Source organism: Octopus bimaculoides, chromosome 18, assembly GCF_001194135.2.
Source record: "Octopus bimaculoides isolate UCB-OBI-ISO-001 chromosome 18, ASM119413v2, whole genome shotgun sequence".
In the NCBI taxonomy this organism is placed as follows: domain Eukaryota; kingdom Metazoa; phylum Mollusca; class Cephalopoda; order Octopoda; family Octopodidae; genus Octopus; species Octopus bimaculoides.
This window is the reverse complement of record NC_068998.1, coordinates 32,961,260-32,967,026: the sequence shown is the minus strand read 5'-3', so window position 1 is coordinate 32,967,026 and position 5,767 is coordinate 32,961,260. Positions and strand designations below refer to the sequence as shown.

At 31.0% G+C, this 5,767-nt stretch overlaps 1 long non-coding RNA gene across 1 annotated transcript in view; it reads right to left on the bottom strand.

Annotated features, from left to right (window-relative positions):
- LOC128249803 (uncharacterized) overlaps nucleotides 1–5,767 on the bottom strand; it is a 484,216-nt gene that overhangs the window by 264,130 nt on the left and 214,319 nt on the right. Inside the window, exon 2 of the long non-coding RNA XR_008265919.1 lies at nucleotides 1,926–1,967. This is a non-coding gene — a long non-coding RNA (uncharacterized LOC128249803). The remainder of the gene's footprint in view (nucleotides 1–1,925; nucleotides 1,968–5,767) is intronic.

Sequence of the window (5,767 nt, the reverse complement as noted above, 5' to 3'; positions counted from 1 at the left end):
TATATATATATATATATATATATAGAGAGAGAGAGAGAGAGAGAGAGAGAGAGAGAGAGATGTGTGTGTGTGTGTCTGTGTTTGTCCTCCCACCATTACTTGATAACCAATGTTGGTGTGCTTACATGCCTATAACTTAGCAGTTCAGCAGAAGAACTGATAGAATAAGTACTAGGCTTAAAAAGAGTAAGTCCTAGGGTTGATTTGTTCGACTAATGGCAGTGCTCCAGCATGGCCACAGTCAAAATGACTGAAACAACTAAAGGAATAAAAGAATATATATATAAATATATATTATACACACACACACACACACATATATGTATATATACACACATGTATAGATATATATATATTGGGTCATCCCATAAATAATGCAGTTTTTTATACTTTTATTTTTCAAAATTTAGATAAGAAAAGTTCTTTTTTAATCTAAAATATGCTCTCCTTCATTTTCTACAATGCTCTTCCATTTATCTGGTAGACTTGCAAGGCCCCTCTTTCAACATTCGTCCATGACAAAAAATACTCCTCATCTACAGAATTCATATTTTTTCCATCTAAATGATTTTGAAAACTGCGAAATAAATGATAATCAGATGAGGCAATGTCCAGCGAATATGGTGGTTGCGGCATCGTTTCCCATCCAAACTGCTCCAGCCTTTGGAATGTCATCCATGTTGTATGTGGCCAAGCATTATCCTGATGGAAGAACACCTTTCATCTTGAAACCAAAGATGATCGTTTTTCTTCTAGCACTGACTTAAGCCACTGAAGCTGCTCACAGTAGATCTCCTTTGTTATTGTTTGGTTTAGGCTTAAAAGTTCAAAGTGGACTAAACCTTTCATATCCCACCAAACAGATAACAACACCTTACATGGAGGAAAACCTTTTTTAGCTTGGGGTGCTGGTGTTTCTCCTTTCTCTACCCACTGTCTTCAGCACTTGACATTTTTATAGAGAACGCATATCTCATCACCAGTCACCATTCAATAAAAAAAAGGTTCATTTATATGGTGTAACAGCAAAGAAGAGCACACATTCACTCTCTGTGTGTGATTAGACTCGGAAAGTTTGGAAGGAACTCAATGATCCAATTTGCTGACTTTTCCAATGGCACACAGGTGTCAATGAATGGTTGAATGACCAAATGCAAGCTATTTGTTAGTTCCTCAACAGTTACAATGGAATTTTGCTCCACCAGGGTTTGAAGATCTTCCAGGATGAAGCTTGTCTTCTAGGCTGTAGTTTCCAGCTTGGAATTTCTGGAACCACCATTGACACTTGCTTACACTTATTGTCCAATCACACATACTGCCTTAATATTCCTCACACTTTCCATTTTATTGTTGTCTTTATTGAACTCATAAAACAAAATATGCTGAATATGCTCCTTTGTCACTTCCATTATAGCTTTGAAAAAATAACTGTTATAATCGAACTGCACTCTTGAAAACTTGCGCTAAGGACAAGGTAAAATTACTACCTACTTTAATAGCAAGTTGTAACCCTGCAAATGCTTACCAACTTAATCAATCTTTACATGAACATAATTGAGTCATTATTGAAATGGTGGAGGATAAAGTTCTCTCTTGCAAGCATGCCTATATATTTTCTGATGATCACTGTTTTCCTGTCTAATGTATCTCCATTGAGTGTTTTGGTTAGTAGTCAGCTGACCCATGTAGTCAGAAACGGCTGCATTTTAAGAATTTCCTGAAGGTGAGTTTGGGTGCCTCATCTCCAAATAAACTAAATATCCTAAAATATTGTATTTAAATGGTCAGAACAGCTTGGCCACATCAGTTGTACTGAATTTAATATATATTCTACATTATTATTCTTTAGAAGATAGTTATATGACAACAGCAATGAAAAAGTATAGTATAAATAATCAAAGAGAAAAAATGAATAATTTACTTACGTTGTCTCATCTGTCTTTTCAATGGGAACGTAGGAGATCCCCCTGTTGAAAAAAAATAAAAGAAAATAATTACAATGTAATTATAAATGCCATTATTATGTAAGAAATCAACTGTAGACAACAAATAATTATTTTCTATGTTATTCCCACAACATATTCTCTTCTGTGTCTCTTCAACACTCATTTCAACTTGGTAAAATGGTATCATTTATGCAACTGTTTGATTAGCTAGAAATAGCGACAAGGATCGCCTTCAAATCTCACCCCTTCTCTTAAAAAATGAAAGGACTCAATAGATAATGTTGTCCATGGTATGTTATGTATGAAAAGAAAAAAAAAACAAACATAGAAATGCTACACTTGGAATACCTTTGGTCATATGCATGTTCAATCAGAGTTAATCAGATGTTAAACACTAACAATCTAATGGCAGCAACAGCTGCCTCTTTTACAAAAGAAACAAAATTTGAATATACGGCAAAAAACCTAGTGTAGTGAAAAACATATTTGAAGCAGGTGTCAACACTTTTGATTCATTGTTCAGTGGACTTCAGTAAAACTGAAAATTGTTTAAATCTGAAGCGGTGGGATATGATAACAATGGGAGAAATGCCAAGCAATACAATTTGATGCCAACAGCAAAGTTTGATCACATTAAATTGTGTTGTGTCTCTGTCCACTGGACTTCCAAAACTTCAACTTCACTCACCTGTATATTCTTAATTACTTGCAAAATTATCATTTGTAACATATTATACATACATGCACGATACAGCATATGCATGCCCACACATCATACCTAAATCACACATTATAAATATACATAAAAAATACACATACACATACATAATACATACCCTCATTCTCTCTAGAATTAGTAAAGAGAAAACAATCTAATATTTCTTAGTAATAATAAAGTTTTATTGAATTAGGTTCCTGTTTCTTCTTTTATTTATTTTTTTTTGTTTTTTGTTTTGTTTTTGTTTTGTTTTTTGCTGTCAACATTTTTTCTCTCTTTTATGTCTTAGTTTATGTTTATTATGTTTCATTTACTCTTAATACTCTTACTGATTCAGCTGTTAGGCCATGATTATGCTGAAACACCATCATTTGCCAAACCAGTGAGAGAACTATTATGCAGTAGCTCAAGCTGCTAGAGATAGCAGCCAAATCTTTCTCAAGTCACACCCAACCATTCTTTAAAAGTATACAGCAGACTGTAAATAAATGAGATGATTAAGGACAGTACAGAATTGGAGATAAACAACAATAATTGTAGTCCCATTTTTGAATATAGTAATCAGTTTGTTAAAAATTATAAACTAAAAGACTCATCTTTCTGAGAAAATAGCTATAATGTCATATTCTCCTTTGTTAAAACAGTAACTTCGAACAATAAATATTGGAGCAGATACTAACTCAATATGATTTATTTAATTATTTCCTACTTGAAGTATTTTGATCAAATTATTTCATCACTTCTCTTCTGAAGGTTTAAAATTAATTTACAGCAAAGAAAAGGCATGGATCTGTAGATTTGGTAATTAAAGTTAAAGCCAAGCTGTTGCTCTGGCATTGAAAGAATGGGTTCAAATATTTGTTCATCGCTAAAATATTTTTAGTATATTTAAATTATTTACTTAAACTTAGTTCAGCTCATTGTATTGAGTTCAATTTCACCATGAAGTATTCACAGCTGACAGGAGATCAATTAAATTATGATATTAATATGGCTAGTGGTAATTCCCTAATAGAATGGAGTGATACATGAAACTAGAAGAAAACGTGGAAGAAGGAAATGAAAAGATGACTTTTCAAAAACAAACAAAATTAGATTGTACAATTAGAAAATGTTAAAACTAGGACCATAATTAATGCCTTACAACATAGTTAGGTTTTTTATCAGAATTCTTCCAGAGAAAAATTCATTTAAAATTGGATTATTTTCATATAATTTAAATTTTCAATTTTGATTTTTAAAAAAAGCTAAAAGAAAGGTGGTGGGATATCTGAAAGAAAAAAGATAAGAGAAATAATCTGTTGTTCAGTTTTCTTTAAAAGCATATTTTCCTTCAGGATGTGTTTTGAATCTTGTAAAAGAACTATACTAAAATTAAAAGAAACTTTATTTAAGTCTCAATAAATAACTTTTACCATAAACATTCAATTAATTAAGCTGCTATTCTTTGCAATTTACTGTCAGCTTTTTCTGTATTACGTATTTTATGTTACATACTAAACAGAAATTACTTAATAAAGTTGTTATTTTTGTTTATGCTGTATGTTTGTGTGTATTTTTTATTTTACTTGTGGTTTTATTGCTTTCTTGTTTAAATGAAGCTCATAGCAGTCCAGCAATTATTATTACAACAGTGAACTTCAATAGGAAAATTTAATTTACAGTTTTCCACAGCAATTTAATTTAATTACAAAAAATTATTCAGAAATGTAATTGGATGATTATTATGTGAACGGTACTAAAAACTGTTGTGCTTAATGGCCTGAAGAAATTTCTGATATAAACGCTAGCTATGTTTATGGACAACAACACAACAATATCAGGTGAACTTAAAATGTTTTTAGAGTGGATTAGTTGAAAAGTATCAGATGTTGATTTATGTATTTAAATTTTTGGTTTTCAGATAACATTTTCTCTCTCATTACATATCTACTTTCCAAATTTAGTTCAGATTGGATGTGTTTGTACATTTTAGAATTTACTAGTTTTCTTGAACTATTTCTTTCACTAAAATACATTTATTTTTGGTGTATTATTCTATAGAACTACGAGTCAATTCAAGGTAGACAAAATTAGAGTATACAGAAAAACATAAGATTTGTATAATGCCATGTTTCTTTGTGTGTAACAAATCTTACAGGACATGGTTAAACCAGTACTATCATATATAATGTATTGAGCCAAATAATTATTTGATAAATAAAAATTATACCTGAAATAAGAAGAAAACACATTATATTAATGATTATTTATGGACAAGAAAAGCAGATTGAACAACTTCATAATTTAAATTAATTAAAAACTGAATGCTGATATACAATAGAGAGTGAGTCTGATTTTAAAAAGTATGATTAGATGTTTTGGGGTTATTAGATCTCCCCAGAGAAACAGATTTTTCTACTACATGCCAAAATAATTTGATAGAATTTTGTATGAAATGTCATGCAATATTTAGTTCTGTTCGTTCATGTTCTAAGTTCAAATCCCACTGCTGTTAACTTTACTTTTCAAACATTTTCAAATCAAGTAGATACTAATAGAGTACTACAGTAAATTACATCACATGTGCACTTACTCAACATTTCTAGTATTGCACCTATGTTAGAAATTACTGTTTTCATTTATACCTGACAAAACTGAAAGCATACGAGAAACTCCACTAATTTGTCATCTATTTTAACTAAGTTCAGTAGAATTAAATGTAAGTTGTAAATATGGAGTAAGTACATTATATCACTGTAAATAGTTACTGTTCTGCATAATTGATGAATATCTGATTAGTTTACAGTGCTGATATCAAGTCTTCCAATGCACATAGAAAATAGGATGTGACTGATTAAGTATACACTTACACCAAAAGGCTCACTCTGTATATAGGAAGTGTCTATATACACACATGTGTGCATATATATCTCTCTCTCTCTATATATATATATATGATTAATTGTTATGACAAGTCAAAAGTGACCATTGGTTTCACACCTATCAAGCACTTAGCTGTATAGGTGACACATCAGACTCATCAGCTAAGCACTTTATAGGGTTAAAAACAATTGTAACTCACTGACCAGCCATAACAATCAATCTTTATATATATATATAT